The sequence below is a fragment of the Pelophylax lessonae genome, assembly GCF_965119305.1.
Source record: "Pelophylax lessonae genome assembly, chromosome: 4".
In the NCBI taxonomy this organism is placed as follows: domain Eukaryota; kingdom Metazoa; phylum Chordata; class Amphibia; order Anura; family Ranidae; genus Pelophylax; species Pelophylax lessonae.
Window position 1 is genome coordinate 499025579 of NC_138771.1, and position 6546 is coordinate 499032124.

Genomic DNA, 6546 nt, shown 5'->3' on the forward strand with positions numbered 1-6546 from the left:
TACATCCCAGCAGGTTGTCTTTGGAGGTGACTTTAACACCATAATTAGGCCTGAAGACAGGGGGGTCTCCATAGACAGGCTGGGTTATGATAGCGTTTTTCTTAGAGATATGGTTAGACAAGCAGGCCTGGTAGATGTGCACATTAAGCACTGCCCTGGCAGCACGGGATTCACGTTTCAGAGAGGGAATAGTCAGAGTAGGATAGACAGGTTTTTTTTAAAGGAGAACTCTGCTTTCTCGGCTCCTGAGTTGAGGGCGGTGGAGTTCTCTGACCACTGTATGCTGTCTGTGACTCTGAATGCCTCGGACACTCCACCCAGGGGAAGGGGTACCTGGAAACTGAATTCGGCTCTCCTGGAAGATGTAGAGGTAAGACAATCCTTTGAGGATTTTTTTCAGGCACAGGTTTCTATTCTGGACTTTTGCAGCAGTAAGTCAGAGTGGTGGGAGCTTGTGAAACAAAGGGCGATTGGACTTTTCAAGGCCATAAGTAAGAAGAAGCAGCTTGGTATGTATATTGCCTACCAGCATTTGCGGAGGAAGCTTGATCGTCTTGTCTCGTATGGAGGAGATCCAGGGGAGATCTCGGAGGTAAAGCTTCTTCTTAGGAAGTGTCAATACGACCGGCATGCCTCCTTGGTTCTGGAGAGAGATTATGGGAAATATCACTCGCCTGATCCTTACCAGAACTGTAAGCAAGGCATAGCAGTTAAGACGGTCATAGGTCTGAGGGATAGTACGGGTTCCCTGGTGAAGTCCAGATCAGGGATCCTGGAGATCTTCAGGTCATATTACGCAGACCTTCTGGGAAGAAAGGACCTTAGTCGGGACAGGATGGAAAGCTTTCTGGATTCTACTCCAGGATTGGGAAATGATACATTGCCTTTGATGGATTTGACAGAACCAATTTCAGCGGATGAGGTAGTTCGTGCTATAGAGAAGCTGGCTACCAAAAAGTCGCCTGGGCCAGATGGGTTGACAGCTGAATTTTACAAGTGTTTTAAGTCCATTCTGGCTCCCTTTTTAGCGGAGGTTTATAACAGCTGTTTAGAAGAGGGTTCTCTCCCTCCCTCCATGAGGCAATCCGCTGTGATTCTTCTGTCAAAAGGTAAAGACCCCTCAATAATTGAGAACTGGCGCCCCATCAGTCTTCTCAATGTTGATAGAAAGATCTTGGCGAAGATTCTTTTTTGGCGCTTGTCGTCAGTAGCAGGCGATTTGTTGTCCAATCATCAGCACTGCTCGGTCCAGGGCAGAAGTACCTTTTCAGCAATTTTAGCTGTCCGGGAGGCTTTGGAGCGATGCAGGGCTGCTGGATGGAGAAAGTACTTGCTGGCATTGGATCAGGCGAAGGCTTTTGATCGAGTCAATCATGAGTACCTGTATTTGCTACTTGGTAGATACGGCCTGCAGGGGAGGTTTATTGATTGGCTGAAAACATTATATAAAGGGGCTGAGAGCTTCCCACTTGTTAATGGTTGGGTTGGACGGCCTTTTGAGGTTGGCTCTGGTGTGCGCCAGGGGTGTCCTTTGAGCCCCCTGCTATATGTATTCGCAATCGACCCCTTCATAAGAAGGTTAGAGAGTGGATCGTTGTGTGGGGTGCCTTTGGGCATTGCTGGTGTGCCGCCTTTGAAGGTCGTGGCCTATGCCGATGATGTGTCTGTTATTATCTCTGGGATGGAGGAGGCGCAGGAGGTGGTCTCTGTGATAGAGCAGTACACTGAGGCTTCTGGCTCTAAAATCAATCATGAAAAGAGTGAAGTTTTCTGGATGGGTGAGGAGGGTGAAAGCTTCGAACTTCCGGATGCCTTCCCAGAGCCCCAGCAGGAAATTAAAGTGTTGGGCATCAAATTTGGTCCTGGTGACTATGGTCATCGAAATTGGGAAAGCAGGTTGTTGAATGCCAATGCCAAGGTGGCAAGCTGGAAGAAATGGAAACTTTCCTTGAGGGAAAGGGTTGACTTGATTAAAACTTACCTGATCCCAATCTTTTTATATGTCAGCTTTGTCTGTATCTTGCCGGAATCTCTCTATGCAAGGGTGTACAGCTGCTTTTTCCAACTGTTATGGGGAAATAGGCTGAACCTGATCAAACGCAATGTAACTTACCTGTCCAGGCGGGAGGGTGGTCTAGGAATGGTCAACCCTATAGTTTTCTTTTCTCTGCTTTTTTTAAAGTATAATCTTGGTAATATGTTAGCAGAGACCCCGCCGGGATGGGTGGGTATTTTTCAATCTTGGTTTAGGCCTTTTCTGCGATGCTGGGAAGATGGCGGGCCAGTGAAAAGTCTGAGAGTCCGACATGGCAAGCTTCCGGCTTATGTTGCCCCGTGTCTGAAAATACTTAGGCAGTGGCAGGTGACAGTGGGGGATATCAAGTCCCTCCCCAGAAAGCTTCTGGAGAAGAGGATTTTGGGCTCTGCTTTCAGTGTGTCGCTGACCTTAAGGGATTGCCCAGGCCCCGTAATGAGGGAGGGGTTGCGTTTAATTAACTTAGGAAGAATCCCTTTGAAGTTTAGGGATCAAGCCTGGCTCGCTTTCCACGGAAGGCTCTATGTGAGAGGGAACCTGAAGCATCGCCCTGTGGATGATCGGGATTGTCCTAGAGCGGAGTGTGTTGGTAAAGTGGAGTCTATGGACCACTTTTTGCTCCAGTGTCACTTTAACATAGAGGTGTATAAAAGGGTGGGGAGGGCTCTAGGCATCCCCTTTCTCTATCGCATGAGTTATGCGGAGTGGGTGTACGGGGCATTCCCGACTCGCTGGGATTTTGATTTGGATACACTTTTTCTAGTTAGTATAGTTGTCCGTTACTTCACGTGGAATGCACGGTGCCAGATTACCCTGCGGAAGAAAGTCCTCCCTGTCGAGGTGGTGGTGTACGATATTCTGGGTGAGGTTGGGAAGATTCGGGGTCTTGAGAAGGGCAGGGAGCCTCGAGCGGTCTGGATAAGGGCGTGGAGGAATATCAGACCTGCTTTTGGTGAACTGTCCATCTCTGGGTGAAAAGCTTTTTTCCTATGCTATTTCTTTCACGCCCTTAGCTTTTGTTAGTTAATATCTTCATTTTTGAAGAAGGGCTGCATGCATAATGGGAGTGGTTTTGTTTCTTGACCTCGCAGGTTTGATGTCTGGTGTGGTGGTGTGAGTCTTATTAAGATTATTTTTCCCGGTAATGATGTGTTTCATGATGTGAGTTTTGTTTTTGCTGTAAAGGCAGTCTTTATTTGAGAGCAGAATTTGCTATGTATTTTTTTTTTCCCCCCTTTTCATGTAAATATGTATATATTTATTTATGTATATTGGTTTTATGCTTATTGATTGCAAGACTTTTAATAAACAAAATTGGGAAGAATGCTCCTTACATTGGGGGTCAGTGGGAAGAATGTCCCTTACATTGGGGGTCAGTGGGAAGAATGCCCCTTACATTGGTGGTCAGTGGGAAGAATGCTCCTTACATTGGGGGTGAGTGGGAAGAATGCTTCTTACATTGTGGGTCAATGGGAAGAATGCTCCTTACATTGGGGGTGAGTGGGAAGAATGCTTCTTACATTGTGGGTCAGTGGGAAGAATGCTCCTTACATTGGGGGACAGTGAGAAGAATGCTCCTTACATTGGGGGTCAGTGGGAAAAAAATGTTCCTTACGTTGTTGGTCAGTGGGAAAAATGCTCCTTACATTATTGGTCAGTGGGAAGAATGCTCCTTACATTGGGGGTCAGTGGGAAGAATGCTTCTTACATTGGGGGTCAGTGGGAAGAATGCTTCTTACATTGGGGGTCAGTGGGAAGAATGCTTCTTACATTGGGTGGTCAGTGGGAAGAATGCTCCTTACATTGGGGGTCAGTGGGAAGAATGCCCCTTACATTGGGGGTCAGTGGGAAGAATGCTCCTTACATTTGTGGTCAGTGGGAAGAATGCCCCTTACATTGGGGGTCAGTGGGAAGAATGCTCCTTACATTTGTGGTCAGTGGGAAGAATGCCCCTTACATTGGGGGTCAGTGGGACGAATGCTTCTTACATTGGTGGTCAGTGGGAAGAAGGAGGAGGACACACCCAAAGAGCTCTCTGTGTGAACCAGCCATTTTCAAGCCTGGGCCTTGCTTGCTAGCCTGGCCCAGGAACAATGCCTGATCCTGGGGGAGGCCCTGGGAGGGACCCCCCTGATGACACGGGGCCTAGTGAGGAGGAGGTGGAGGACCTGTCTGTGGGTCCAGGCCCTGGTGAGAATGCGGATGTCTTCAGCCAGAAGGTTATCAATCGTTTTAGGGCGATTGGGAGAGCGGAAGAAAAACTTAAAGTTTTGAAGGCTGAACACAAATCCTTCAAAACCAAGTATTTCCAGGCCTGGAGTAAAAATCGCACAGCCATGAAGCCTGAGTTACAGGAATTGGAAGAAAAGGTAAAGGAACAATCTTTATTATTGGAAAGGCTGAAAGACCGAAGTGGAGCATTTAAAGAAAAGTTTGACAATGAGAGGCGTTTTACCAGCCAAGCATCAGCAAGTTCTGTGGATCAGCAGCCTCCGTTAATGGATGACCAGGCTCCATCTGCCTCTGCACCTCTCCCCCCATGCCAGAACTGGGAATCACCAGCGGCAACCAGCCAGGGGGTTGAGAGTGGACATGGATCCCTGACATTTATCCAGGAGATGGAGTCACCCCTGAAAGCAGACAAGTTTGTCTTTTCTGATGATCCATCAGAAATCCCTGAGGATGGGCAGAGGAGATTCAAGTCAGCAAAGCCAGTACTGGTGGAGAAATCCCAGTACATCATGCTGCCTTCCAGCATGTCTGCCCCACTTGCTGTAGTGGATGGTGTCCCAGGTGAGAAGGAGCTCTGCATACAGCTACCTATTGGAGATTCTGCTGTGGAGAAACCGAGTGCAGACATGCAAGGAAAATCCCTGACCAATGAATTCCCGGACCATCAGATGACTGTGGATGGACCTGCATCTAACACCCCAGGCATGGATTTTGCTGGTCTGGCTGAGACCAGTAGTCCCACAGCAAGCAAAATGGCTGCCAGCTCCAAAGAGCATGCTTCATGTTCACCTGAGCCTCCCAGTCTTCCAGTGCTGATTGACCAGCTGATTTCTGGTGGGGGAGGGGATCAACATAGTGCTGGAAGTGAAGCAGCTATGGAAGTCTCCTGCAATGTTTCACCTGTTGCTGTGTTAAAACAGAATGCTATTTCCACAGCTGAAAACCCTGTCCTAGTGGAAGAGAAGATGACAGCTGGAGTTCTTACCAGTGCAGCAGCAACTATGGATTCTGCTGTGAAGACAACAGCAATAATAAATATCCCAGCAAGTATAAAAAATGACATTAATGTTAAAGCAATGAATGTGGTGGGTGGTGGTGAAGGGGTTAGTAATGCTGGGAAAAATAAAAATGACATTTCTCCTCCTGCTCAGCAGAGGAAAGATTCGATTGCACAGATCAATCCCGAATCTGTGCAATCGTTATCTGCTAAGTGTGTGTCAGATAATTTAAAAAAAACTGATGGATTTTCTGCTGGGAGGAATGTTGGAAGCTATGCTTCAGCTTTGGGGAGTCACACCAGGGTGGGTGGTGGGAAGTCTGTTATTAGTCAAAATTCAGGGAGGTTTGGTGGGTATAGGAGGAGGAATGTGGTACAGTTGAGGTGGGTGGGGGATGGAACTCCACCAGTAAGGGGGAGGGTGGCTGAGTTGATTTTGGAAATGGGGTTTAAAGCTTGTGATATTTTTGCTTTAATTTGCCCGGTGGGGAGTTATGAATTTGATTTGTCGTTTGTAAAACCTGAAAGTTTGGATCTCTTTTGGGAGAGATTTAGGAGGTGCAAGGGCCTTCAGCAGTGGAGTGGTTTGGTGCCAAAAGTGATTTCAAGGCAGCCTCTGATAAAATCAGTGACCATTTTGGTGCGTAACGAATCCATACCAGAGGCTGATTTATTAGTATGGCTACGCCGATATGGCGAGGTCCTCACTCCACTGCGGAAGGTCCTTGATGAGCATGGGATATGGACAGGGGCCTGGACAGTGTCACTAAAATTGGGGGTGCTGGGCGATGTAGTTCAGCACCTTCCCTGCTCAGCCTTTCTGGGTAGGGATAGGCTGACCATTTTCTACCAAGGTCAGCCTAAGGTGTGCAATAAATGTGGTGATAAAGGCCACTTTGCATCGTCCTGCACCCACAAGAAGTGCTCACTGTGCCAGGATTTAGGCCATTTGGCCAGAGAATGCACCCAGATTCGGTGCAATTTGTGCCAGCAGCTGGGTCATCCATATAGCCAGTGCCCAGAGGCACTGCATAACTTGCCAGGATTGGAGACTGAGCTGCAGAGGCTTGATAAAGAAGATGAAGCAGCTGAAGTTAGAGAGGAAATTGTTGCTGCCCCTCCTGTGTCTGTTGTGTCAGATTCTGTTTCCCCTGGTGATGTGGTCCCTGAGTCTGTCCTTCCTGTGTCTGTTGTGTCAGATTTTGTTTCCCCTGGTGATGTGGTCCCTGAGTCTGTCCCTCCTGTGGTTGTTCCTACATCTACTGTGCGTAGATCCTCCAGA